The 24,764-nt window shown below is 37.1% G+C and overlaps 1 protein-coding gene across 6 annotated transcripts in view; it reads left to right on the top strand.

Annotated features, from left to right (window-relative positions):
- The window catches only part of frmpd3 (FERM and PDZ domain containing 3), a 781,596-nt gene that overhangs the window by 465,324 nt on the left and 291,508 nt on the right, over positions 1–24,764 (top strand). For 5 of the 6 annotated variants that reach the window (XM_039765859.1, XM_039765860.1, XM_039765863.1 and 2 more), the window contains one exon: positions 22,278–22,407. The exons of the other annotated variant lie outside the window; for it this stretch is intronic. The gene's annotated coding sequence lies outside the window, so the exon portion shown is untranslated. The remainder of the gene's footprint in view (positions 1–22,277; positions 22,408–24,764) is intronic. 6 annotated transcript variants of the gene reach the window in all.

Below are 24,764 nucleotides of genomic sequence, written 5' to 3' on the forward strand. Positions count from 1 at the left end.
ATTTACATATTCAAAGAGGCGTAATTCTGGGAGGAGTTGGGGCAGGACAGCAGGCCTGTGCACGTGTGTTACTTTTTACGCTGATCGGGATTTATGTAGCGGAAGAATGTGGAAGTTTGCGTACGCACAGATTCCTGCATCTGGATTTTTCTGTGCGTACGCACATTCCCGCTTTTGTGTTTCTATGCACAGTTCTATGCACAGCGTTATACATGAGGCCCCAAGTCACTAATAGGCGGGCCAGACTCTGTTCTGTCCGGACCCAGACCTGGAACAGACATATCATTGAGTTTTATTTAGTTTTGGCGGAAATTACATTTTTACTGGTGACTCTTTTCTGCCAGTGAAAGGGACCTCCTACATGTCTCTGATTGGCCAGTCCTTGTTGCCTCCGTGGGTTCGAATTGGTTGGGTTTAAGCGTGAAGACTGATATTGGTCAAAGTGAAGGCAAGAATTTCGGCAGGGTAGGGCGGGCCTTCACCGAATAGAGGAGCGGAAAACCTGCATTCTCAGTGAAAATAGCTGGCACTCTTGTGGCAGTGGCAGTGACATGGAGAGAAAAATATACAGGAGTGACAAGACAAGAGAGAGAAAAGCGACGAAACAGTCAATGTACCATGGCTTTTGCTAAACAGCAGAAGCTTGACACTGAAAACTGGGCTTTTAATCCGGAATGGACCGAGGCGTTTCTGTTCACACTTCCCGTTGGAAGATTGAAACCACTGTGTCTCACCTGCTGTGAATCGGTGGCAGTGGATAAAAGCAGGAATATGAAACACCACTATGAAACTAAGCACAAAATTACATTTGAGAAAAGTTACCCACTAAATTCGCCAGTTAGACTACAGAAAATAAGTAATCTTAAAGCCAACTAACGATCAGTCAACAAGGATTTTAACACATTCATTTACTGGCCAACAACTCGCTGAGTATTACCTCAGAGATGCGTTGATTTTGGGACATCACAAAAAAACATTTAGTGATGACAGTCTTCACACATGCATTAGGATGGCACTAACACCGTTCTAGCCCAGATTTAAAATCCTGGCACACCAAGCAAGAGGTCATTTCTCTCACTGAACAAGAAAAAGTAGGCAGTGGGATATGAGGGAAAGAAGGAGAGGATGATATGTTCATTTATTCAAAGATGATCAGGTTTACTATGAAACTGGTTATGCCTGTTCAGTTGTGCACATATTAAAAACTCTTATATACTTTATTATTATATGAAGCCAAGTCTTTTTTTGTTGAAACGTTAAAGCTTATTATTATTATTATGAAGTACTTATTATTTATAATTCTAAGTTGAATGTCAAAGTTACCTTGCTTTTACTTACTTTTACAGTTATTTATTTTTTCTTATTTTATTGTATATAGCCCTCCAGTGTCCAGAGTTGCACTGAAAATAGATATTGTTGAAATGGCATTGAACTTTCTTCGTTTGATTTGAGTCATTGACTTCACACAGTGCAGATGTTGATACAATGGCAATGCTACTTCAAAATATATAAATTAATTGTAATGTAAATATTATAATGCAACTTAAACATGATGCCGCGGACCTGTACATGAGGAAATTTTCTCTATCCGGACCTCCTTAAATCATAATTGACTACCCCTGGTATACAGCATTAAGCACATGCTGCCTCACCCATGCTGCCTATTTCAACTGCTCGCATACAGCAGACGCTTCAGAGCCTTTCCTGTCCTGACCTCGCGGTTCAGAAACAGTTTCATCCCAAGAACTATAAACGCAATCAATTAGTCTATCAAGTGCTCCTTGTAAAACTGTTTGTACTTATAATTTACCTCACTGTAAACTTGCGATACAGTTATAATATTGCACAACCTGAGCCAGTTTAGTGCGTATTTACATATGATAACGATACCATTTTTAAAATACGTTTATTGTATTATACAGATAAAATGTTAACATCATTTAAATAATCTATATTGTTAATAATTAAACATGTGAGGACACAGTGTCACAGTGCTAGCGACAAGCTGGCACCCCATTCAGGGATTGTTCCTGCCTCGCACTCTATTCTTGCTGGGGGTGGCACAACATTAAAAGGATATATGGATAGAATAATTAAACATGTACTACGAAGATATTTCAATGTTCCTTAAAAGGTTTGAAGAATCGGAATTCTAAGCTAATGATTTAAAAATGAAGTTTATGATGTTCTACTTTAATGACACAAGTTATTAAAGTGGAAACTTCGAGATTAAAGTTGACATTTCTAGCTTTTTTACCACTGTGTCCCTGTTTTTTTCTTTTCTCTGTACCCTAATAAGCTTTCATATGACACTCAGACGATGGGCTACGATTCGCCTTTTCACTGCGACTTTTGATATCTGACAGCTTCTTTTTTATTTTGGGCACTGTGCAACTTTGTGAACTTGAGGTTTCAAGTTTCTCTGACACTCTATGTCACTCGATCAACTTCCTTTTGTTGTTAATACCACTGTTTAAATTAACAAATAGTACGTTTTTCGTTGCCTTCACTTGGTATTCACTGAAATTCTTCTACTGTATCTTCCCCCATGCTTTTGCCATTATCTTTTCACAGAACGCTGAGCTTAAGGGCTATTTATATTGATTTGCATATTTAAAGAGACATAATTCTGGGAGGCGTTGGGGAATGGCAACAGTTATGTGCACATGCATTTCTTTTCACGATGACCGGGATTTATATAGCGGAAGAACGTGGAAATTGGTGAATGCACTTTAATGCATCTGGATTTTTTTCTGCGTACTCACATTTCTGCTTTTGTCTGTACACCATGTTTTAGTGAGAATTCTACACATGGTGTTATGCATGAGGCCCCAGGTAACATTATTAGGTAAAAACATAAATAATTATTTTATACCATATTATTTTTTGCATAAACAAATTATTATTAATAAAATAATATAAATTGCTAAGTAAAACAGTGTTATTATTAAGTTCATTTTTAAACAAAAATCATAAATGAAACTAATGTCATCAAATTCTCTTCCAAAAACCTACACCAATCAGCTACAACATTAAAACCATCTACCTAATATTGGGTAGGACCCCCTCGTGCAGCCTAAACACTTCTGACCTGTCATAGCATGGACTGCACCTTTGAAGGTGTCCTATAGTATCTGGCACCATGACGTTAGCAGCAGATCCTTTTAGCTCTGTCAATTGTGAGGAGGAGTCTCCATGCAAAGATTGGGATCTGGGAAATTTGGAGGCCGTTTAACACCCTGAACTCCTTGTCATGTTCCTCAAACCATTCCTAATCAATTTTTGCAATAACTGAACACTGTTACCATGATGGGGTGAACGTAGTCTGGGACAATAACTCAGCAGGTTGTGTCAAAGTAACAGCCACGTGTTTTCCCAGCAGAACATTGCCCAGAGCATCACACTGCCTCTGCCAGCTTGCCTTTTTCCCATTGTGCCTCCTACTGCCATCTCTTTCCCAGGTAAATGATGCACTGCCACCAGACAGTCCACATGATCTAACAGAAAATGTGATTCATCAGACCATTGCTTCTTCCATTGCTCCATTGTCCAGTTAAGATGTTCATGTGCCCATTGCAGGTGCTTTCAGCAGTAGACAGGGGTCAGTATGGGTACTGTGACTGGTCTGTGGCTATGCAGCCCATACACAATAAGCTTCAATGCATAGTTTGTTCTGACACCTTTCTCGCAAGCATTACGTTTTTCAGCAATTAGTGCTACTGTAGCAGTTCTGTGGGACTGGACTAGATGGCCTTAGCCCTTGCTCCCCTCGTGCATTAATGAACCTTGGGTGCCCATAACCCTGTCTCTTGTTTAGTGGTTTTCCTTCCTTGGACCACTTTGATTGGCACCAACCACAAGACCTGTCATTTTGGAGATGCTATGACCTAGTGGTCCAGCCATCACAATTTGGCTCTTGTCAAAGTCACTCAGATCCTTGTGCTTTCCCATTTTTCCTGCTTCCAACACATCACCTTCGAGAACTGACTGTTCAATTGCTGCTTAATACAGCCCACCCCTTCACAGGTGCCATTCTAACAACGTAATCAACATTATTCACTTCACCTGTCAGTAGTTTTAATGTTGTGCCTGATCAGTGTGTACTCTAACACAATACTAGAAGCCAGAGATTTCTTGAATCTGTTATAATCCAGTTGTAATACAGTTTTACTTGTGATATTGGAATGTTTATTTCAAAACTAATGACGCACAGTATTGCACATGTAGTTTTAACACCAATTATTATATTATAATATATATATATATATATATATATATTATATATTAAAGGTAAAACTGTTTACATAAAGTGCAAAGTGAACAAATGAGCTATACAATATGCAATTAAAATCAAATGTGTGTTCTATTTATGTTCACAAAAATGAATGTGTGATTACAAACATGATTTGATTTTAAATTTATTTTTACTTTATGTAAAGATGTAAAAATTAACTCCTGTAAAGTTGTTCTTCAGGCTCAACCTGATTGCTTTATGTCCACACTATGGTATAGTACCTGCATATTTAGTTTCACAAAACATTATTACTGATAACGGAATTTATTTCATTTAGCAATTCATGTCAAAAGTGCATATTCTTAAATCAAACAGAAAAAAATAACTGAACAAACATATACAGAATATATAAGAATACTTATGTATAAAAGAACACTTAAATCACACATCGGATCTTGATGAATGCAGTAATCAAGTGGAAAATCTTTACTGAGTAATACTGTGTCATTTTTGAGAACAAAATGATGTAACAACGGTCAATGAAAACCAAAATCACCAACCCATTGAAGGCTGGATTCAACATCACACCAAAAATCAAAGCCGAAAACTGAAATCACAGGCTGAACCAACTTCCATGAATTTCATCACCGCTACACATAATGTGAGTCCGTAATGTTTATGACATGATGATGAATTAGCAGATGGTGTCCTCGGGGATCTCCTCCCAGACCTGTATCAGAGCATCAGTGAGCTCCTCAACAGTCTGTGGTGCTATTTGGCGGCGTTAGATGCACCGATACCTGACATCCCAGAGGTTCTCAGTTTAACTCAGGTTTGAGGGACGTGTGGATCAGTCAATGGCATCAATGCCTTTGTTGTCTAGGAACGGCCTAAACACTCTGGCCACATGAGACCGGGCATTTTCCTGCTCCATGTGGAGCACAGGGCGCACTGCACCAGTATAAGGTCTGATTTTATCCTGGGACCTAGCAGCAGTCAGGGTACCACTGTCTAGCACATGGAGGTCTGTGCGACCCTCCAAGGATATGCCTCCCTAGACCATCACTGACCCACCATAAACTGGTCATTGCTACTTGTGGTTTATTGCAGCAGGGAAGCTACTGCACTCATTTAAGTAAACATATTATATATGCATACACACATATACAATATATATTTTTTTTTCGTTATCTTACTACAACAACGACTTTCCATTTATTGGGGATTGCTCCATACCATTATTAAAATGTATGTGCATAGTGCAGATATAAAATTTAATGCATTTACAGCAGGTTTAGGGAATCAGTCTGAAAATGTATCATTTTTTTTCAGTTGGCTTCTTCCAGAGCTTGCACAATATGAATACTGAATATTTTTTGTGTTAAAGAAAATACAATATTTGATTATTGATTTATTAAAATATATTTCATTGTTAAGGACTTGCAAGAAAAAAATACGTCTTTCTTTCAATTTATTTATGTATGCATAGAATTTTAAATTTAAAGCCAATGTGAGTCAATGCAAGTATGGGAGAATTCCATGTAATAATAATTATGATAGTTCTCCAGTACATATACTGGTGGGAACTGGAAATAAAGTAACAATATAATTTAGTATGTAATTTGTTAAATCCTTAAAATGAAAAGGTTTTGGTATATAACAGAAAAAAACAAATGAACTGAAGTGGTTTTAATTGTCATGCCAGCTATACACAGTATTGCTGCATGCAGTGGCACGAAACAATATTCTCCAGAAATGCATTGCAACATATACACAAACATAGAACAAATGTAAAACAGGTAAAGAACTATACTATACTATACTATAAATATATAGATAAATAAATAAGTAAATAAATAATAGGTAAGTAAATAGAAGGGGAGCACAGGGGCACTGCTGCTCAAAGTAAGGAGACCAGGTTTCACTTCCCAGTTTCTCCTTGCATAGAGTTTGCATGGTTTCCCCATATCTGTGTGGGTTTCCTATGGGTAGTCCAGTTTCCTCCTGCCGCTCAAAGACATACAAGTTAGGTGGATTGGCAACACTAAATTAGCATGTGTGTTTGTGTGTGTTTGCCCTGTGATGGACTGGCATCCTGTCCGGGATTTGTTCCTGCTTTTTGCCCTATGATAACTGGGATAGGCTTCAGCAAATCCCCGCAATGCTTTTCAGGAGAAAGCAGTTTAGAAAATGACTGACTGACTAAGAGAATAGATAGTAACAATAGGAAAATATAGTAATTAATAAATAACAACAACTAATAACAAAACAACAGTAGTAACAAGTGTAACAAATGTACTGCATACTGATATCCTTGCACTGTGTTTACTTCATCACATTCCTAGGACATAAGTGATTAAAATCCTCTTTAATATTATAGTGAGGTAAATATCATTAAATAGGATTATCCATCAACAAATATATTTTAGGCTGTGTAACACTCACACACTGTAATAGCAGAAGGTTCAAATACAGTTGATTTTACTTTGTAATCCTAATACATCATTTTATTAGATAAATATGTACTTTAATTTTAACTTTCATTCTGTACAGTATATTTACAGGTATTAAAGTGAGTAGAGATGATTTGCAGTATAAAAAGCATACATTGTACCTTGTTTCAGACTTCCCTATCCAAAATAACATCAAGGAGGCCATTTGTAAACAAAATAAAACACATACACACAAGGAGAAAGCCACAGTATCAAATAAATAGAACCTACTGCACATAATGCATGCTGTGCTGCTGCTGCCTCTGGACTGCCTCAGTCCTTTGTGTATCCAGTGTGCTGTTCACTCAAATACCAGAGAACTCCACACAAGCACTTTTTCTCATCGCCTGTGCCTCTCTTTTTCCCATACATTCAGCTTTTATCCCAACACATGTCCCAGCTCTGGTTGGGATTGTGGCTTTAGTGTGTATTTTCTTCGAAGCCCTAAGATCATTTCTTGGACCAGGATGTGCAGGAATTTTACTACAGGGATGCAAGATCTGAACTGTTTGTAGCACCTCATGAATGTTGTATTTTCCTTAAAGAAAGAGCTACCCATTACCTTGGAGAAACTGAGTGGTGTTATACATTCCCAATTGTTATTGTGCACCTTCTAGCAGCAGAACTGGAGAGTTCTGATATCTACCAGCGCTTATTGGACTTAGTCTGGAATGGACAATGCAGTTGCAGCTTTCCCAGCTCATGAACAAATGCTGTAAACTGTCGCATATAAAGCCCTTTCCTCTCCTCTTTCTCACTATTCTTTGCATCCCTCTCATTTTGATGATTTTGGGCATCACCTCTATAGCATGATGATGGAAACAGGCATACTTCCATCCAGGCTGCAAATCTCAGGAACTTTTGACCATTAACCTCCTGGCATAACCAACGTACATGTTCAAATTTCAGTGCTCTAATTGTACCATTTATTCTGTCCAACAATTTTACATTGATCTTGTAGATCACAACATGTAACAGAGTATAGATACTTGGTAGTTTTGTTCATGCCATCTAATATTTAATATCCTGCAGACTGTATATACACTGTGGACACATTTATTTCCCTAGGATTCTCTCCTTTAAACTACTGGTATGTTCAGACTCTCTCCTGCTACCATTGGGTCTGTCTTTGTTGACAGCTTTAAAGGGGACTTTGTCCATCTCTTTTGTCAACCTGATAGCTGCATTGTTTGGGAAAAGACTAAATGGTTATGTTTTTAAAAAATTGTATCTGTTTGCAGACAAAATACTGCATGAACAGTAAAGATTCTAACTAAACATTTGCAATTTCCCCAGAGCTGCATTTACTGTAATTTTTATGCCAATCATACACAAAACAAGAAACAGAATTAAATTAGAAAACTAGAAACAAATATGAACGGGGGCCATGTACCCAAACAAAGTAAGTTATGATTCCATCATTTTAAAAGCCTTCAGTATGGATTGATCCTAACACTCTAGCACCGCTGCCAATGTTTAATTAGCTTATGTAGGTTTGATATCCAACCTAATGCATACAAGAATGATTCAATTTTAAGCTTTCAATAGCTTCATGTACAGCAGACACTATAAAAAATGTTAATCTTCATCGTCGTACGCCCATATAAAAATATAATCACCCTATGCTGTTGTCCTGAAGGATCTTGTCTGTAATTCCCTTTGGTTATTATACTGACAGCAGGGACAGCAGTGACAAGAGAATGAACAAATAGTGTGAGAGAGAGATTACAGACAACAGTCCTAGTAAGTCGGAGAGAAAAAAGAAAAAGCAAAAGAAAAGAGATTTATAAAGAAAAAGGTATTATAGCACAAAGCAGGTAATCCTTCTTTCACAAAGATTCCACACACTTCGCAAATGTTAAAAAGCCAAGTCACTCCCATAAATGTAGAATCATTCAACAGTTAATCTCTGCCTGTATTTCACACACCGTCCCTTTTAATATTAAAATGCTTTTTCCATGATATCGCCATGACTATCATTAGGAGAGAGTTTGAGAAAGTTCTGTTTTGACGTGGTGTAATTATGTTAAATAATGTACCTGTCACAATCTACAGTGTTCTGTGAATATGCTGGTATGTGTGGGGTATTGTTTCTCTGTTTTTTGGAGATGTATAAATTGTCATAAACTACAGTGATCTGTGAATAGTGAAGTATGTTTGAGGCCTTTTTCTTTGTTTTCTGGAAATTCATTTATGTTTTGCATCACCGTCAGCAGCATGTTTAATAGCATAATTCACATGAACATACCATTTGCTTCTAAGTATGGTGTCAGGTTGTGACAATGCGGCTGCACGTGCAAGTTTCTCTATCTTTTTGAAGGGTAAGAAGAATTCATCATCTGAATGTTATGGCCAAAAATGCCATATTCGTCACAATTTCTAAAGCAACTAATGACTTTACAAATTTCAAGTTTTAACCTAGCTAGATTCTGATTTTGAGAAGCAAACCTTTAGAATTTGTTCTAAAGGTTTGCATCATCATTTGACCTCTGCAAGTTTAATTTTTGCGATTCCTGGCTAAGCAGTTCCAAATGTGTACTACTTGGCATGCAAGAGAGCAAATATTTTTGGATTTTTTTTCCTTAAGTGTTTTATATTCTTTGAAAAGCCAAGCAAAATGACACCTTTTCTTGGCTAACTAAAAAGATTATAATATGCAAGCTTTCGAGGCAACTCAGGCCCCTTCTTCAGGTAAGATGTAATACACAAACTGGAGTTCCCTGTGTTTATATCCACACACTAGGACAAGAAACAACAATGGTAAATCTTTAAATGAAAAATCTTAAATGTAAAAAATTAATAGATTCATTCAGGCTGAGATTAATTTAACAAGAGAGAGAAGAACAATGTATGGTCAAGATCTTTGGATAAGATAACTGTCCAACAAAGTCCTTTGAAGTTTGTGATGAGTTTTTCAAAACAATGCAGATCTGTAGTCAGGTTATCTGTGTCAGTCTGAGAGATGCAAACAGTCCTCATACCTGGCTATAAAACTCTTGTCTCTATTCAAGCCATGTTGTAATGTATTACATTTTAACATCAGTTTAACTTCACATTCTTTTCTCTCTTACTGTGTTTTGAAGTTGCCCATAAGCACTGTGACTTTAAAGTCCCTCTCACAGTGTCCATGGCTGTTGAAATGGACTGCTACAGGAACATCTGTGTTGCCATGTTTAATGTGGAATCTGTGTAAATTCATTCTCTGGCTGAGTGTTTGTCCAGTTTCTCCCACATAGAGTGCAGTGTCAGGACATTTTATGCAGATAATTAGGTAGACAACATTAGATGATATGCAGGAAAATGATCCCTTTATGTGATGCTCAAGTCGGCAGTGTGGTATAACTATATGGTCTGTATTGTAGATGTGGGCACACGTTTTAAATCTTTTCTGTAGGCAGGGAGATGTGCCATTTTCTGTTAGTTCATTTAGGGAGCTTTGGACAATTAGCTGCTGAAGGTTTGGTGGTTGTCTGTATGCCAGGAGGAGAGGTTCAGAAAATACATTTTTCAGTGTTTGTTCGTTGTTTAGCATTGGCTGAAGTTTTTTTATAATTTTTCGAAGTGTTTCAAGATGTGGGTTGTAGGTGACAACTAGGCGGATGCGGTTCTTGTTGTCTTTGTTTTTATATTCCAGAAGGTTGTCTCTGGGTATGGCAGTAGCTCTTTTATTTGAGTGTCTGTTGTTTTGGGGGTATAACCTTGTCTGATGAAATCTTGTCTGAGCTCCTGCAGTTGTTGATCCCGGTCTGTCGGGTCTGAGCAAACACGATTGTACCATATTGCTTGGCTAAAAATATGTTTGGGGTGGAAGCTGTCACTTCTAAGGTAGGTCCGTCTGTCTGTTGGTTTGTGAAAAACAGAAGTTACAAGGGTGTTGTCTTTCAGTTGAATGGTGGTGTCAAGGAAGCTGACTTCTGCTTTTGAGTGATTCAGCTTCAGCTTTATGTTGGGGTGAAAAGAGTGATATTCATTATGAAAATGGAGGAGGCCCTTCTCACTCTCAGTCCAGATTATGAAGATGTCATTTATGTAATGGAGATACAACATTGGTTTTAAGATGCACATTGACATGAAATCTTCCTCCAATTTTGCCATAAATAGGTTTGCATAGTGAGGTGCAAACCGACAGCCCATTGCAGTCCTCATTTGTTGCAAGTAGCAATCTTGTCCAAAAGAGAATAGATTATGTGTCAGAGTGAATTTTATCAATTCTATTACTGAGTTTGTGGATAAATCATGTTGTGTGAGGTACGTTTCACATGCCAATATGCCATCATCATGGGGGATGTTTGTGTACAGGGCCTCAACATCCATTGTGGCCATTAAGGTTCCCTCAGGTAAGGGGCCTAAAGCAGACAATTTTTTTAAGAAGTCAGTGGTGTCCTGAATGTAGCAGGTTGTGTTGCGGGCAAGGGGTTTAAGAATGTCTTCCACCCAACCTGAAACCTTTTCTGTAAGGGAGCCAATTCCTGAGATGATGGGCCTTTCTGGGTTCCCTTCTTTGTGGATTTTAGGAAGCATGTAGAAGTAACCCATTTTGGGGTTCTCAGGAATTAAACTGTTTACATGATCCCTGATGTCAAGAGGAAAGCTACTTACTATCTTTTTTAGTTCCTTTTTGTAGAGATCTGTTGGGTCTTCTTGCAGTTTGTAATAATGCATAGTATTGAACAATTGTCTTTGTGCCTCCGGTATATAATCTGATGTGTTCATGATGACTAAAGCACCTCCTTTGTCTACTGGTTTGATAATGATTTCTGTATTTTCTCTTAGTGAATGTATGGCTCTCCGCTCATCCCCAGTAATGTTTTCTATTCGATTTTGCTGCCTGTTTAAGATCCCTGTTTTTACTCTCTGTCAGAAGCAGTCTATATAATTATCCAGGGTGGAGTTTCTGCCAGCTTCTGGTTTCCATGTGGATTTACTGGTCGGGTTGTTGTAACTGCTTGTTGTTGGTTCCTGTGTGTTACCGTTTTCTTTCTTGTGGAAAAATTCCATAGGAAAACATTTCAACTTTTTTTACAAAAAAATACATCATTATAAAACAATATGGAGGATCTGCATCAATATAACATTGTGCATTTATGTGGAGTGACAGCTTGTTCAGTGCACTAACGGTCCTGGAGAGCCGCAGTGGCTGCAGGTTTTTGCTCCAACCCAGTTGCTTAATAAAAAGCACTTATTGCTAAAGTAACACTTCTGCTTCACTTTAGTGATTTTGAGCCCTTATTACTTAATTTTGTCTTAAACAGCTATTTTAATTGCTCCTTATTATCAATAACGTGCAAATGACAAGAGAGAGCAGCATTTCTCCATTTAGCTTATTTACATTTACACCTGTGTCTATTTATCTGCACTATTGGGTTTAATTAAATACTTGGAAGAGAAATGAAGAGAAAAAGTGAAGGACTGAGAATTACTCGTCCATTTTAGCCTTCAAATCATTTGCATGATAGAAAGGGAAAGAAAATCTAGGATATGAGAATGACCGGACATAGCAGAGTTAATTTAATTTCATAGCTTGTTAGTGCTTTATTGGCAAGAATTGCTTTCTAATTAAGCAACCAGGTCAGAACAAAAACCTGCAGCCACTCCAGGGGCCTCATGTATAAACGGTGCTTACGCACAGAAATGTTGCGTAAGAACTTTTCCACGTTCAAATCGCGATGTATAAAACCTACACTTGGCGTAAAGCCACGCACTTTTCCACGGTACCTCATGCCTTGTCGTACACAAGTTCTCCGTTCAGTTTTGCAAACTGGCGGCACCCAGCGTCAAAGCAATGGTACTGTTCTTGTGTGATTACTCCTTATTTTCATGACGCGGCTTTATAAATACACAGAAACTAACCGCATATTGTTTATTAGTGTAACGCATCTGATTGTAATTAACTCGTAACAATATAATGGTACAGGGAACAGCCATAGTATTCCAAATACCATAACTGCTTTAGCGTTGTTACTCTCACTTCTCCTTCTTCTTCTTCTTCTTCTTTCAGCTCCTCCCGTTAGGAGTTGCCACAGTGGATCATCTTTTTCCATATTACTCTCACTGCACGACTCGGAGTATTTATATCACTGTATCTGAGTGTGAATCACAGCAGCAGCTGATCAGAAAGAGAATTATCAGGATACAGCTTTAAGGACACGCTGTCTCAGCCACAGCAAAACGTTTTAAAGCCTTTCCTGTACAGACCTCGCGGTTCAGAAACAGTTTCATCCCAAGAACTTTAAATGCACTCAATCAATTGCTCCTTGTAGAACGGTTTGTACTTATAAGTACAATCACCCCACTGTAAACTTGCACTACAGTTATAATATCTCACAACCTGAGCCACTTTATAAAGCGCCGTATTTACATATGATGACGATATCATTTTTTGAAATGCAGCAAAATATGTTTGTTAAATTATACACATAAAACTTTAACTTCATTTAAATAATCTATATTCTTTACTGGGAGTGTTGTGAAGAATAGAATAATTAAACATGTACTACGAAGATATTTCAATGTTCTTTAAACGTTTTGAAGAATCGGCGCTAAGCTTACAGATGGCTTAACGTCTATTACAGAGCTGATTGTGTGGCGATCGGTTACTTGGGAAAAGAAAAGCACTGACTGCAGTGACGGCTACGCCAATATATATTGAATATAAAACAGAAAGAGAAAATAACAACACAGCTAAAAACGCTGCGCCAAATTTCGACAATAAATTATTTCATCGAAGTGAAACACATGTTTAATAACGTGCTTTAACTCCTATCATCATGAAAATGACATCACATATACATCTCAGTATTTTAGTTATTCAGAGAGCTGTAATATCACAAATGTAATAGATTCTGTGTCCAGTTGGAGGAAGAGAGCCAGTTTAAGAAGCAAGTAGTGATTCACACACATAGAGCACATATGAGTAGAAGATCAAATACAAAACAAAGCATTTAACGTGCTACTTTAATTACGATGTGATTTGAGAAACTGGTTAATTAAACGAGTTTAAGATGAAGTTTATAATGTTCTACTAAATGACAAAATAAACTACGTGATTAAAGTGGAAATGTCGAGATTGAAGTTGACATTTCGTGCTTTTTCCCCACCGTGTGCCTTTTTCTCTGTACCCTAATAAACTTTCATATGACACTCAGACAGTGGGCTTACAACTCTTCTTTTCACGGCGACTTTGATATGTGACTTCTTTTTTATTTCCGCACTGTGCGATTTTGTGAATGTGAGCTTTCAAGTTTCTCCAACACGCTATGTCACTCGATCAACTTCATTTTGTTGATTATACCACGGTTTATTTGAACAAATAGTATGTTTTTCCTTTGCCTCCACTTGGTATTCGCTGAAATTCTTATATTTTCCCCCGTGCTTTTCCCATTGTCTTTTCACAGAAGGCTGCGCTTAAGGGCGATTTATATTGATTTGCATATTCAAAGAGGCGTAATTCTGGGAGGATTTGGGGCATTACATAATGCGCGTGCACGAGCGGTAGTTTTCACGCTGATCGGGATTTATGTAACGGAAGAACGTGGAAGTTGGAGTACGCACAGATTCCTGCATCTGGATTTTTCTGTGCGTAAGCACATTTCAGCTTTTGTGCTTACGCCATGTTATAGTGCGAGTTCTACGCACGGCGTTATACATGAGGCCCCAGGACTGGGATTGAGGACCCCTGGACTAGGGTCTACCTAGCAGGAAAGATTGGCACAGGTCAGGTTTGGGAACTCAGAAAAGTCAGAAATGATAACACAATGGTATTTGTGACTTACTGGCACTGTAGAAAGGAGGAAAATAAGAAAGTGCAGTAAGTGGTACTAAAGAAGAAGAGACAAAGACAGGGGGAGTAAGGGCAGTAAATTAGATAATATATCCTTCTGCATGTCAGTGGCAGGTGGAAAAGCAGCTGCCAATGTCAAATGATTATCGGTGTAGAGATGTAACATCTCCTGACAAAATGTTCTAATGTTCTCTGAAAAAGAGGGAACCATATAGTCTCAAGAACAGAAACAGCACCATAATGTCTTTTTAAAGGCAGAGTCCTTTAGGGGCTAATAGAAGCTGCTTCTTACCCTCTAGCCCTGTGTTTGGCAGCACAAGATCTCCGTGAATAAGAAGTAACGCTATGTGGCCTTTTTAACAAACAGTTCAAAAGATGCCTTAAAGGCCTGAGACCTTATAAGAATACCAACTAAGTTTCAGACATATTATGGTCTGAGGAACCCCAAAATTTTAAAGATTAAGACAGTGAGAGAGAGCTAAAGAGTGGGAGAGATGCAATGAGACAATGTAGTGTTTTTGTGTGAGATAGACAAGTGGGCAATCCCACTCAAGAATAAGCTGAGGTACAATATATTTAATGCTTTTAACTGTTTGTATTTGTTTTCTATATTTGCTGTTCAACACTCTGTGATCTTTTGTCTGTGAAGGGTGCTATATAAATAAACTACTACTACTACTTTTTCTGTGTTTATTGCTCCTCAGCCAGTGCAGAAGATTGGCATTGGAGGTTTCTTTCATCAAAATGTGCAAACTGTGAATATATTAATCCTTTGAACTTTTTTCTTTAAATTTAGTATTAATGTAAATGTTTCAAGTAGTTCATTTTCATTATGTATTACAGTAAAATGCTCAGTTGAAGACATAATGTTTACAGATTCCAGCCAAATGGTCATCCATTCATCGATTTTCAAAGCCCTCATTTCCATTATGGAAAATTTAATTAATTTATCATTTTTAATCTTTTTGCTGACATCTTCCTGTATGTGTCCATAAGGTTCTGAATCTAGTTCTAGATTCCAGATTCTGCCTATTCAGTAAAGTATTATTTAGGTTAAAACAGACCGATCAAATTCCAAAAGATGATGGGTCTAAACATATGTAAATAATTTTTTGTAAGTAGACTGAATGCTTTCAACAAAATAATTCAAACTAGAGTTGCAAAGGATTGGAGTAGGGCCCATTTTGGGTATTATATTAATGAGGCCACACTAGTAGACTCTAAGCAGAGTGCTTTGTCTTACTGGTCTGGGAAAAAAGAGGCATAAGGGTCATCAAAAGGGCCGATCATGAGTACTTTGAGTAAATTCTTCAGACCTTAGAAGACTTTCAGAAAATGGTAAAGGGTCCAATAGGAAGAAGGCTTGCTACCAGTAGCAGAGAGCATATGAAGTCCAAAAGATGAGGAGGGTGTCTGTCTCTTTTATAGAGAGTGGAGGATCATGTTGGTCTTAGGTATGCTAATGGTTGCATCACAATAATGTTCCAATACACTCGGTGCCTCGAATTCCATCATTTACGACAAAAGAGTCTGTCGATTTACAGTATTTCCCAATCAGCCATAAATAAATTTATTGGCTTAATGTAGCACAGTGAGACAACATCTTGCCCTTCATCAACAACTACAAACCTTGCAATAAGCCTGTTTTGAATATATATAAAGGTATACTCACACACCCACACACATAATCATAAATACATATGTACAGGACATACAATCTCTAACCTGCATAAACCTGTAAAGAGTCACAGTGGCCTGGTGCCTGCCTTGGTCATATGTTGAGAAAAAAAGCATTGGACAGGTTACCAGTGTTTTGCAGTACACACACACATACTTATTCACACTCAGGTCAATTTAGAGTCAGCAATTTGTAACAATCAATTATGACCACTCCTGACAAGTTGAGCTACAAAAAACCAAGGCTGAATTCTAGGATGCTAAAATGAAAAAAAGAGCTTAACTCTCCTTAAATACTAAGTAATAAACAATATACAAAAATGAATGATTCAGATTACAGGTTGCCAGTGTTTCACAGGATGCACACATCCATTCATTCACACTGAGGACAATTTAGAATCACCAATTAATGTAGCTTACACATCTTAAGGAAATTCTAGTGTACTGGTATTCATTCCTAAAATAAAAAGTTTGCTTAAGTTGTTCTTGTAAATTATAAATTTCTTGAGACTCTTCTTCTTCTTTCGGCTGCTCCCATTAGGGGTTCCCACAGCAGATCATCTTCTTCCACATCTTTCTGTCCTCTGCATCTTGTTCTGTTACACCCATCACCTGCATGTCCTCTCTCACCACATCAATAAGCCTTCGCTTAGGCCTTCCTCTTTTCCTCTTTCCTGGCAGCTTTACCGTTAACATCCTTTTCCCAATACACCCAGCACCTCTCCTATGCAACTCCATCTCCAAACCAACACAATCTCGTCTCTCTGACTTTGTCTCCCAACTGTCCAACTTAATGTATTCATTCCTAATCCTATCCATCCTTGTCACACCCAATGCAAATCTTAGCATCTTTAACTCTGCCACCTCAAGCTCTGTCTCCTGCTTTCTGGTCAGTGTCACCATCTCCAACCCATATAACAAAGCTGGTCTCACTACCGTCCTGTAGATCTTCCTGAGACTCTACAAATAAAATATGAGATGCACCTTTTGTTAAACATAGCATTAAGTCAATATCACAGCTCATATTTTACCTATGTTATAATCTGTTACTTATTAAAAATTAACATACTAAACATATTAAAATTAACATATTATAACGTATTAAAATATGTGCATTCATGTCATTTTCTTGTGTGGCTGCTGCATACTTTTTTATGTAATATCATTCAAACTTGCTTTTGTATACAAAATTCCTATACATGCATAGCAGAAGTGCAAGAATGGTCAAGGAGAGCCCTGCACCAGGGTATTTTGGGAAAGAGAGGTTATAGCAGTCCTTGCTTATGTTTCTTCCTCACCATACTTTAAGGGTTTGTTTTTGTCAAGTTGTTAAATCATACAGAAATATCAACCTAGGGGTGTGTCCTTTTCATTTTGTCTTTCATATCATGCAATATCAAAAACCCTGTGAAATTGGGTCTCAAACTGTACAACAACACATCTGGCAAAATAGTTTATAAAATAATAGTACAGGTCAGTTTAGCAAAGTTGGGGGGCTTACAAGTATCTTAAACAATATAAATCATACACATAAATTATAATACAAATTATAAAAGGTAGACGTGCAAGAACAGACCACTGAGGGACTCCACTGATGACCTCACCCCATGTAAGAAACTCTCTTCTTTTCTCTGTAACTTTTGTCTCCTTGAGATCCAATTTTGTTAGTCAGACCACCAAGAAAATTTTGTGGCTGAAGGCTTTGTGCTTTGGATTTACCAGATTCCACAGGACACCCAGTAGTAACTTTGTTGATGATTAGAAAGTAAACCACAGGGAGAAGGCAAACGCGAATTTGGACAAGTTGAAGCATTAGGATAGAGGTTTATACCTATACAAAAGGAAAGCGATTGAATGATCGAACAATGAGCTTTATAGAGAAGCACACAAGGTATCATTTGGTAAAAAGCAGAAGTTTCTGTTTAGTAAAGTCCAAGTGAGAGATGCAGGTTTAACTGTTGAAGATATTTACCTCTGTTATCCTTTCATTGTAATCACACCCGCTTTCTCCTAAATACAGTAACTGGTCATGGTTATGACAAAGGATTTCCATTTTACTTTCCATGTTAGTGGAGTTTATTGCATTGGAGATCTCTTTACATATACAACAAATCTGCATTGCAGTGTGATTCTTGTTCCCCTCCATAGCACCTCTTCTATTTGGCTCAAAAAACATCACTGTGTGAGAAAGGATAACTAATCTCAAAACTGTTTTAACATATGTCTGTGCTAAATCTATACCAAATTCTAAACTGTTAATATTTTAATTATCCGTTAAGAATTACCACATTTTCTATTTTCACTTACCATCTGGCTAAACTTGTTCTGTTATACTGAGTACTGCTAGTAAATAAATGGAGCCACTGCATGCAATGCACTTTGTACATCTGAAGGAAAGATGCAGGAAGGCCATGAGTGTCTAATCACCTTTGAATGAACTGGCCTTTCATTGGCCATGGTTTTAGACCATTGATAACAGCATTGAAGACTGTGTTCTGTGGCATTCTGAACTCCTACTCCTCTCCAATGAGTTCCGCCAACTTATTATAATTCCAACATTGACGGCTTTTAACATGAACTAAACCTCTTGTTCCAGTCTTATTAAGTCATTTGTAGCTAACCATTTTTTAAATTTTCATTTATTTTTGTTTATGATGTAATTCACACATTATCATAATGTTTGTATTAACTAAAATTTGTTAAACACTCTGTGGTCATGCAAGGTATAACACTGGATCCTGATAAATGCTGGGGCACCAACCATGTCACCCCATTTAATTAACAGTAAAGCTTTTAACAAAAACAGCACACGAAGGCACATATAAGTCAAAATAAAGAGCCACTGTCATTGTTTTATAGCCTTACAAGTCAGGTTCTGAGCTTTGCCTCTGTGTCAGTACAGAATGAGATGCCACCTACTGTGACCAGCTGAAATATATAGTCATCTGTCCTGAAGGGGTGGAGTCAGTTGCCCTCATTGGGCATCTTCTCTGTGCTGCAGTAACAGAAAGAGACAATACCATTAGTGTCAACACGCTCTCTAATCCCGGGATGGAATTGCTTAACAAATATAATCCTCAAACACGTGTGTCACCTGTCATGCTCTCCAATTCTAGCTCTGTTTTCAACCCAATGTCTTGTCATGTTTACACTGTATATTTCATTTTGTGGCTATTTTCAAACAAGTAAAATGAGGAGATATTTCAGATAATTGTCACAAAACCTAAATATACATTATTGCTCTGTAGCCAATTTAATTCAATTTCAAGGTTACAAGACCTTAAGCCAATAACAGCAGCATTGGTGACAAGATAGGTGAAAGCCCTAAACAGGCCATGAACAGGCATATTCACAACGTCCTCACTAATATGTTGTATTTTAAAATTATCAGTTTATTGGAGAACCTGAAGAAAAGCAATGAGAACATCAAGATAATGTGAAAACTCCACAATGACAGTGATCAGTCTGGGATTTGATACTAGTTTGCTAGAGTTGGAAAGCAGAATAGCTAACCACTGTGCCATTGTCCTGCCTTGTATTAAACATGTGATCATTGAACATCTGTAAGCAACCAAGACACATAGCTTTGGATGAGAGTTTACAGCCTGCAGGGCTGTAGAGTGCATTTAATAGTAAGGCAACCAGATAGTTCTTTAAGGAACAACTATCCCATTTATTAGAGATGGCCTCAGATATAAATCAAGTTTCCAAAACGAAAGTCTTCGACAAGGCTTCCTGATGTCCCTTCTTGCTCTAGTTGTCAGGGTATGGTTTCTGTTAGCTTTGATGCCTTTGGCTTGCATGTTGGACTTTCTTCTTTAGCAGATGCCAGAAATAAACTCAGGGGGGCTGGGCTGGCCCCTCTTTTATGCTGAGCACAAGTAACTGTTGCTGACCTTACTAGACTAAGCAGTGACCTTCACTCCTTCTAGTTCTTGTCATTTAGAAAAAAAAGTTTCCTCTATCTTCAAAGAAGGCAGTCACGGAGCTAAAATGAGAATGTAGAATGTTTCTTTATTTGCACAGAGTTATGCACAAATGTCTTAGTCCATGGGATGAGCAATCAATTAAACGATTCACCTGCTTTTATGCTTTTTCAAATTACCTTCACCTCATCTAATATATCCATCATTTGACTATTAATATGCAGAACTTTATCACCTCATCCAATCAACTAATGCCACCAGTAAGTTTGGACTCCTGTAGACTTCCCCATTATTTTGAACACCACTTCATTAAGAGGGGTGTTTTGAAGATTGTTCTATTGATCTTAGCATCGCTTTATAGGTGTGGAGATGTGGGCTTTCTCATCAGTTTATCCCCACTTTCAGGAGAGGTGTTCATTAATCATTTACTTCTAACCATGGAAAATTACACTAGTAGTTTCTTTAAGATAAAGCACAGACTTCATGTGCTTAAGCTTCAAGCAGTATTTACCATATATACTCGCGTTTAAGTTCTAACACGGATAAGTTGGGGCTTGATTTTACTGCATAATTTCCGGTATTTTATAATGTTGGTCGTATAAGTTGAATGTGGAAAGCTCACGCTATTGGTCCAAGAGATTATGATATGCTAACACCCACCTGAGACAGTAGCCTTTTTTTTTATCTATTGGTGCCTACGTGACCACACGGTAATACCCAAACTATTCCAAAGCGATGTTTGTACTGTTTTGTGTGTCTCACACCTTCATACACCTTTATTGTAAGAGCATCCCTTATCTACGATGGAGCACTCGATCGGAAGAAAATATGAAGCTGGTTTTAAATTAAAAGTCATTGAAGTAGTAGCAAAAGAAATTGGTAACTGTGCTGCTGCAACATAATTTTATGTGTCTGGGAAACTGGTGTGAGAGTGGAGGAAGCAAGAAGATGTAAAAAAAAAATCTAAGTGTCGTATTTTCGAACATGCATGCAAGTCGGGGTCTGATTTTATGATTGTTTTTTTCGGGTTTCAAGACCCAACTTATACACGAGTATATACGGTACTTAGCCCTTGAGTTACATTCAATCCTTGTTCTGGCTTTTTATTGTGACAATATACTGTATAGTATATACAGACAAGAGAAATTGTCAGGTGATGTGAAATATAGAAAATCCTAGATAGTAATACTTATGTGCAGTATACAGTATGTTTCATTTTAATGCAAATATTTTCATATTTTGGGATAAAAATCCACCTTCTGCATTACTTACATTAATAGAAATATTAATATTTTATAGAAACAATGGAGTCCTTTAGTGAATACTATTAGGGCACTGAGAATAGATGCTTCTAATATAATATGATTTTTCATTTCAAAGTTAAGATTAACTCCGACATGTCTTTTTATTATATAAAAAGTTTTATTGTGAAAAATGTGGTATGAGTAATTTAATCATAAGACTTTAATTTCAAAAGATAAGGCAGACTATCTTACTGAGTCTGTTTAATCAAATTTCTGCCCTCTATGTTTTCAGTGCTGCTTGTTCAACTATATGTTTCTTCAGCTGCACTCAAGTTTGTTTGACTATTTCATGTATTAAACTTGACAAAACAGTGTAGATTCTCTTGACAAAGCTTCACAATACGGATATAGATGACTTAAGCTGCCGCTAGACTCTGACCTTCCCTGTCAAGGGGTGTTGTTTTTCATGTTAAACACTAAGTATTACGGCTGTGCCTTTGAACAGCAGAATTAAATTAGCCTGCATGGACTGTCTGCTACCACAGACCAAAAGAGAGAATGTCTTATGTCTCACTGCTGAAACCCAAAGGAAATAAAACAAAGAACGAATGAATACTCATTACTCCAAATTATTACTAAAGCACTTTGTTTACATTGCTGCATTTTAAACAATTCATAATTCTAATCCACTTTAGTACATTCATAAAATAAAAGAACCATCTTACAGAGCTTATCCTGTACAATTATTTTTCCCAAGAGTCAAATCATGCTTTTTTAATTATAACTAGATTGCTTTAATTCTCAAAAATGCTTTTATAACGTATTGTTATTGACAGTAGCTTTTGCAGCACCAATAATATGTCACACTTCTGGTTATAGTTTGTAAAAAAAACAATTCTGAAATGTACCTTTATCATGTTTCAGATCACCTACAGACTAGAACAACTCCCCTGAATGCTAATGACCTTCACATCAGACCACCCTGCCAAGCCACTACATCTGGATGGATGAGTGGACTCTGACTTTGTGGCTTTTCGCTTCTTTGCTCTACCAGGTACTGCTTGTATATAAATAGATCTGTTGATAGAAAATGGACTTTTTAAAACAATATTCTTAGAGAAGGTTGAAAATATTACAAAGAACAAACTCAGATGCTCTATCAATGATTATCACATTGGAAATGCTACCAGTAATATGAAAGAATCTAACCTATAAGGCATCTCTGATTTTCTAGTGTGTAGGGCAGTATAATACTTTGTATAACATAAGTAACCTTGTCTAACCTGCTTAGTCTAATGGAGGCCAGGCACAAACTGAATATTTTTGGTACCAAGTGAGAGTGAGCAGAAGGAGATTACATAGAATTATTATTTTCATTGGGAACATTTTCTAAATAATATTAGTAAAAGAACATGGTGTTAAGAGTGTTACACTTATAACACTCCGTTGCTATCTTATTGAAAGTCAACTGGGTGGACATATTCCTTTTAAGTCACCTCGGCATAGCTGAAAAGCAAAAAAACAAAAGAAAGATCTGTAAAAGAAAAGAAACTCAACAATGTTCCTGTTGTGTTGAGACTGATAAGATGATAGGATAATGATAAGATAAGATGACAACGATATGCTCCTTGTTTCCACTGCTCGCTGTATATTCTAATTTAAACCAGCATTAAAAGCCACGCTACCTAGCATTAAAGGGATACTCCACTCAAAAAATATAATTATTTTAACTATTACTTACAATGTGTTTTGGTAGTAAGGGCTAAAAAAAGTGTGGTGCCGTACTCTGATGGAGAATAGGCTTCTATACTGAACAAAGAGAAAACAATATGAAAACTTCCATTAAAAAAATACTTGTGTCACATAATCGACTTATGTCAGCTATCCAGGTGTATGCTCACAATAATCCAAACTCATATATTTATTGGGCTAAAATGTTGTTAAATAAAATCACTTGAGAAAAATCCTCTTGTGAATGGCTGGAATGTGCACTCAAACGAGAACGACCTTTTGGATGGAAAACCCACCTCTCTTCTTTTTGCGCCCCCAACTAACCTTCAGCTCTATTGCGGCAAAACTTTGCAAAAGCCTCCAAGATATAATTACTTAAACTGACTCCATTTTTTTTTTTAAAGGCAACTTTAAAACTCGTCTGTTCAAGAAGGCTTTTAACAAATGTTGACATTTTTGTCCTTTCTCATAGTTCATACTGTCTGTCCGGGTGTTGTGCATGATACGGGGCGTCAATAATGATAATTTTTTTATTCTGGTTTATTGCTTCATGTCCTAATTCAGAGCTTTGTGTTTCCTGTATTTATTATTTATTGCTGTATGATTATTTTTTTTATTTTTTTTATTGCTGTATGATTATTTTTTTTATTTCACCATTTTCAATGCTTTATTTCCTGTTGTTAAATTTAAAATTTTTGTGAAGAGCTTTGAACATAGAGAAGATGGTATATGGATAATATATTGTTTCTACTATTATTATTATTGTTGCTGGTATTATTAACAGCACAATATAATGATTCCTTGCTCCTCTACTCTCAAAACTATTGCAAATATTGTACAATAGATTTTTTGCATCTACTTAGTGTACATCTTTTATGCCAGGCATTAGCATAAGTCATTCCAGAGGTTAAATATTCCTCTTATAATGTGCTGTACAAAACTGCACACTGTACTCCCTTTCTGTTGTCACCAGTGCATTACAAAATCTCAGCAATTCCCTATTTACATTTTTTAAGCGTTTTTATTTTTGGACAGAATGGAATTTCTGGTTTAAGTTGAGGCTCTGACAGCAAGCGTACTCCACTGGGAAAGCATGTTGTTAGCTTCCATAGCCTAAGGAGCAGCCCCAATACTGAGCAAGTCTGAGCAGCTAGAAAACATTTTTTCTCCACTTAAATATGCTGACACTCAAGAGAGAGAATGAGTCTGTGTTGGTGCAAAGCCTTTTAATGAACTGTGGGAAGACAGGTGCATAAATAAAAAATTGGGTTCCATCTTTAAAAATGTAATGTAGAGTTATATCATAATGAATACCTGCATGATTACATTACTTGACTCAGAGCAGACATATGACATATCAAAAAGCTGCTGACTGATATTCATGAGACTGATGGGGGATATGGTGTTTATTGAGCCAGTCATTATCAGAGAAATTGATTCTGCTGCTCAAGCAGCATGCGTCTACCCAACACACTGTCAGAAAAAACAAAACTAAAAAACAGTGAGCACTGGCCGGGTATCATGGTGGTGCAATGGTTAGCACTGCTGCAGGGATTTAGGTTTGATCTCTGGTTTGGTTCCTATTGATATGGAGTTTGCATTTTTTCACTCAGTACCTATGTGGATTTTTCCTCTGGTTCTCCAGTTTTCATAATGTCATGTGTGTTAGGTTAATTAATC

Source organism: Polypterus senegalus, chromosome 10 (assembly GCF_016835505.1).
Source record: "Polypterus senegalus isolate Bchr_013 chromosome 10, ASM1683550v1, whole genome shotgun sequence".
Classification (NCBI taxonomy): Eukaryota; Metazoa; Chordata; class Cladistia; order Polypteriformes; family Polypteridae; genus Polypterus; species Polypterus senegalus.